The sequence below is a fragment of the Malus sylvestris genome, chromosome 5, assembly GCF_916048215.2.
Source record: "Malus sylvestris chromosome 5, drMalSylv7.2, whole genome shotgun sequence".
Lineage (NCBI taxonomy): Eukaryota > Viridiplantae > Streptophyta > Magnoliopsida > Rosales > Rosaceae > Malus > Malus sylvestris.
Window position 1 is genome coordinate 3,000,132 of NC_062264.1, and position 6,000 is coordinate 3,006,131.

Here is a 6,000-nt window from a genome sequence, read left to right on the forward strand (position 1 = left end):
ATCAATTCATGGTACCCAACAAAGCTTCAACCTCAAAGTTTCAACCTCAAAGCTTCACCTACAACACTTCAACACCAAAGCTTCATCTACAAAGCTTCAACACCAAAGCTTCATCTACAAAGTTTCAACACCAAAGCTTCATCTACAAAGCTTCATCTATAAAGCTTAAAAATATATATATGTGTATATATATATTCGACAATTCGAAAATTCGAAAAAAAAAATTCAAAAAAAAAATTAAAAGAAAAAAAAGGTCTCCCATTCTTTGGGCCTAACAACTTTCATAACAAGTATATATGAAAGAGGTTTTAGGCTACCACTTAGAAAGGAAAATAGAGAAGTTTTGTTACTTTAGAAACTTGGCTATTAGCAAGACACCACCTTCGTCAACTCCCTCGACCGGAGACTTGGGGAACTCCTATCATATGCTACTATACCTTGGTACTTGGAAGTTTCACGACTACTCAATAACTTGGATCTTTCAAGTCTTCAACCGAGAAGTTTTCCTCACTCAGGAAATTAAGGGAGCATTACCTCAACCTACATGCTTCACTCATAAAGCTTCAACATACAAGTTTCAACAAAAGAAAAAATTCAAAGAACTTAGTGAAGGAGGCCTTAGTGTATTTAACACAACACGTTGAAATGAAGTAAAGCTTATTTATTGATATCTTCGATAAGTTACAAATATGTACATATACATGAATCAAAATAAACAAACAAGAGGGAGCCTTCACAAAGGTTGCTCAGGAGAAGTCTCAGCAGTCAGTAGAGCCCCAGAAAGATGAGGCATCAGAGGGTGATCATTCGGAGCCTCAGTACTAGGCAGAACCCCAAAAGGAGGAGGCACAGGAGGTTGATCATTTGGAGCTTCATTACGCGGTACAACCCTAGAATACAAAGGCAATAAATGCCTTTGGAACAAACCCACAAACCTCTAATGATCAACTAAAATCTGACCATCAGATTCCTGCAGCTGGTCAAGTTTCCTCTTTATGTTTGTAGCATAGTCATGTGCGAGTCTGTGCAACTGTTTATTCTCATGCTTGAGCTCTCTGATCTCTTGTTTGAGACTTATCACTTCAGTCGCCAATGATTCAACTTGGCAGGTTCGAGCAAATAGGCATTGGGCCATATTAGACACAGAACCTGCACACTAAACACTGAGAGCCAGATAATCCTTAACAGCCAACTCATTAGACCGTTTGAAAAGTAGTTTGTTATCTTTGGGAGTGAGAAGGTTCCTGGCCACCACCACAGTGGTCATATCATTCTTCATCACAGAGTCCCCAACGGTAAGAGGACCAGTAGGGGATAAGAAGGATGGGCGCCATATGTTGTCTTGAGAAGGTATGGATGCCTCTTCACCAAAGTTCAAGTCAAAGCGCTGGTCGGATGGGCCAGAGATTTTCAGAAACGATGAAGGAGAAATGAGGTCCAATAAATCTCTGAAGTACAAAAAAAAGAGGAAAATTCTTACAAGCAATAACTATCTGAATGTACTTCTTGCACACAATTGGTGCCCCTATAAAAGAAAATGTAGCAGGGCCATTTGTTCAAAAATTGAAGAGGCATCACTCTCCGGATTTCGAGAAGCGGATTTTCCTGAGTAAAATATGTCGACAATCCCCACACGCAACATCAGCTCCTCGGGTACCATAGATAACTTTGCCAAAGAACTTTGACAAAGTTTAAACACATAAATTTTGAAGGTCCAGCTACCCTACGATTACCCACAAGGGTAAAGGAACAACACCACTACTTGATAACTGGAAAGTCTTTATATGTGTCAACCTCCGTGCTCTGTGGCAAGGCAGACTGGCAAAAATGCCCAACCTTTACTCACATCAAGAAAACACTCATAGCAGGATTACTTGCTCAAAAAATCGAAGAGGCACCGCTCTCCGAATCTTGAGAACCAGACTCCCAATAGGATTGCTTTCTCAAAAATCGAAGAGGCATTGCTCTCAGAATCTCGAGAGACATACCCCCAATAGGATTACTTGCTCAAAAATCGAAGAGACACCGCTCTCCGAATCTCGAGATCCAGACTCCCACCAAGATTGCTTGCTCAAAAATCGAAGAGGCACTGCTCTCCGAATCTCGAAAGCCAGATCCCCCAAGGATTACTTGCTCAAAAATCGAAGAGGCATCGCTATCAGAATCTCGAGAGACATACCCCCAATAGGATTCCTTGCTAAAAAATTGAAGAGGCACCACTCTCCGAATCTCGAAAGCCAGACTCCCACCAGTATTTCTTTCTCAAAAATTGAAGAGACACCGCTATTCAAATCTCGAGAGCCAAACTCTCAACAAGATTACTTTCTCAAACATCGAATAGGCACCGCTCTTCGAATCTCGAAAGTCAGACTCCCAATATGACTGCTTGTTCAAAAATCGAAGAGGCAACACTCTTTGAATTTCGAGAGCCATATCTTTAACATCTTCTTGCCCGAAAACTGAAGATGCACCACTCTTCGAGCTTCGAGAGCCAGAGGATAAAGCTTGTCTGCAATCTTCACACGCAACATCAACTCTCCGGATACCACGTACCACTTTTTCAAAATGCTCTAACAAAGTTAAAACACATGAAGCTTGTAGCTCCCACTACATTGCTATGACCAAAAAGGGTAAAGGAATAACATTACTACTTGTTGTTGGGGAAACTCTCATATATGTCGACCTCCATCCTCCACGGACAGGCAGACTTGCAAAAATGCTCAACCGTTCCTTATATCTGAGAGGGCACTCCTAACAAAGTATCTCGAAATACTCAGTTTTCTTCCCCCCAATAATATCTCTGCAAACTAGCCACACCAGAGCAAGAGTATCTCATATCATCAGGGTCAAAAGCAAGAGTATCTCATATCATGCTTTTTCTTTTTCTTTTCCTTTGCCATTGCTCTTACATGCAAGATAATGAGAAAGAAAGCAATCAGTCAGCACTTGGAATCAAACTTCTGATCTGGAACTGATTGCCCAGAATCTTTGCATGGTTGTTTGCCTAACATTGCTCTCGAGTACTCATCCTCAAATGTTGTCAAGGTCACGAAGTCCTTCGGCAAATACCTCAGAACAGTTGATACGATATTGACGCTTTACACTAAAGCTGCCACGCATGGATGAGTCGCTGAGAAGTAGTGCTTTAAAGAACCATTCAAATGCAAAGGTTGCACACCACTTCTGCGATGCAAAAGATTGAAGCAGAAGGTTCAACGATGAGCTGGAACAGATCACTATAGCACGACGCCCCATGCAGAACCCCATAATCCAGACGGATGAGTCTAAGTCAAATCCAAGCTCGACATCATTGTGTTGGAAGTATGCCCACAAAGACACTCATTTGATGTAATAGCTTTTGGAATACTTATTGTATTAAACTATTATATGTTTAATAAAGGGCAAAGCTTATTGTTAATCACTATTTATTGTATCATGTGTTTAAGGAATAAGGGAATCCAAGGAATGTATTTGATCTAAGAGATAAGGGATTTAAGTAAGTTAGATTAACGAGACCTTTCTCTTATGTTCATTCCTAAAACGTTCCTAGCCATAGGATTGCCAATTGGGCATTGACAATCCGCTAAGGTTAGTATGTGTTATGTCAACTCAAGCGTGAGTATGACTAGTCTCAAGTAATTTAGTGTTGGACACTAAGACAAACACATAGGTGCTCGAAAGAGTAATCGAGTACACTGAACAACGATCAAAAGAGAGTTCGAACATACATGTCATGTAAGAACTTGTTAGTTGAAATATGCAAAGTAGTCCTTTGACCTGAGGCATCATAGATGTCTAATGGTTAGGTCATTCATCTTTGATCATGTCAAAGGCATTCCATCGAGAGTGTCCACGACATTGTTGGGGTCAAGCTATCTAGTCATGTAGGCATATGAATGCACAACAAGGGATCTCTAACCTTCCATGATGGAAGGAGAATACTCTAAGATATGATTCGGAAGTCTTTGGCTAAAGCATACGAATATGACTTAGGAAGTATATTCCAAATCATATTCAATTGAATCATATAAAGAAGTATCACATTGGATAGTAGACATGAAACAAGCTATCACTCAAACAATGTGATTAAGAGTATTGTATTAGAGAATGACCGTATTGCATTGTAATTGTAACTGGATAGGATTTCCAACCACTTCTACTTAGCTTAGGTAGCCATGACATACTGCTAGGTGTCACTCATGGTTTGTGGAAGCCCTGAAGATTAGCAAACACTAATCTTCAACAAAGGGAGAATTGAAATGTTGTTTCAATTCACAATCAATCGTTAAGAGTAACAATCGCCCACTGCCTCGCTAATTGGAACCTAATGGATCGTACACCGAGTAAGGATGAAAGTGAAGAAATATAAATAAGATGGATAAGCAATTAAATGGTTTAATTGAGAATGGTCAAGATTAATTAATTTTACGAAATTTTCGTATTGGGCTTTTAAGTTAGTTTTGGGCTTCAGGGTCCAAAAGGGTTTGGTCCACTAGGCCCATTATGTTTAAGTTGTATGACAACTAAAACAAACATGGGCAAATAGCCCAATCACTTAAGATGGCCGGCCATAGCAAGGGTAGTGGGAAGTTTTGCTTAATTGCAAGTTTGCCACTCACCTAAGAAAAGAGATATAAAAGCATCTTTATAGCTTTTACCTCATTAGGGTTTTGTTGAGACAAAGATGAGAAACACTTTCTCTCTTTTTCTCTAAAGGAGGCCGGCCACTTAGAGAAGATATAGCTAGCAATCTTTTCTTCTCTAAGTCATCCATTTCATCTTCACACCTCATCCTTGGTGTGGAGACTTAGAGACACCAAATCTTTGGTGTTCTTGGAGAAACTTTCCTCACATCCCCAAGGAGCAAATGAGCATCAAATGGAAGAAAATCACAAGGAAGATCCAAGAAGCTAGGAGGTGACTTGAAGGCCCTTCACTTGGGTGAATCCCTTGTGTAAACAAGGATGAGCTTCAAGGGTAATGAATCTCTAAATCCTTCATTCTCTTTAATGTTGTTGAAGAGTCTCATGGTTCACCATTCATTAGGCTTTGAAAGTCATGGGTTTTAGAATTGTTTTTTAATGCATGCCTACTTTAATATGTTAATAGTTTGCCTATGTGTTCAAATATTCTCACATGTTCTTAGCTAGGACATTTTCCTTCACATTGCCCTATCCAAATAGCTTGAGAAGCTTTAACAACCTTTCACTGACACCGTCACCAAAGAGCAAAGCCTCGCCATGCCACAACCACTACTTTGTCAACAGCAAAGGTATCTCATATCATCAGGGTCGAACGTACTCTAGATTTGATGGACTTGTTTTGACCCTCAAATTCTTGAGTCGGCCTTATACTCTAGAGGAAACCAGAAAACCCTCCAGCCCAGTTCAAGAATAAGCCTGTGGAAACTTACTTCTTCAAAAGCAAAAGTATCTCATATTATCTCTTCTCATTTTTCTTCTCTTTATCCTTCTTACTGCCTGCAAGATAGGGAGAATGAGAACAATCAGCCGGAACTCGAAATAAACTTCTGATCTGGGATTGATTGCTTGGAACTTTGATTGCTTACCTTGTCTGTCACCTCTTTCGGCAGATGTCCTAGCTCGGCGACTTAGGGGATTCCTACTACATGGTTTGTATCGCGCTTGACCAAGCCTGAAACTACAAGTAAGCTTCAAGTGAAATTGATACATTACCTTATACATTTCCACCGGTTAAAGATACCATCGCTAGATGGAGGAAAAGAACTTCCAGAGAATATGCCACATCTACCTATGAGACAGATAAGGTAAATAAAAACGATACCACACTTTGGTACTTAGAAGTTTCGTGATTACTCAGCGGCTTGGATCTTGCAAGTCCCCAACTGAGGAGCTTCCCTCACTCGGAAACTTAGGGGAGCACTATTTGTACCATACTTGACCAATCCCGAAACTACCGAACACCGGTCAACGTTATACCGCCAAGGACCTAGAAGAGTTTCCCTCAAACCAGGAGGCC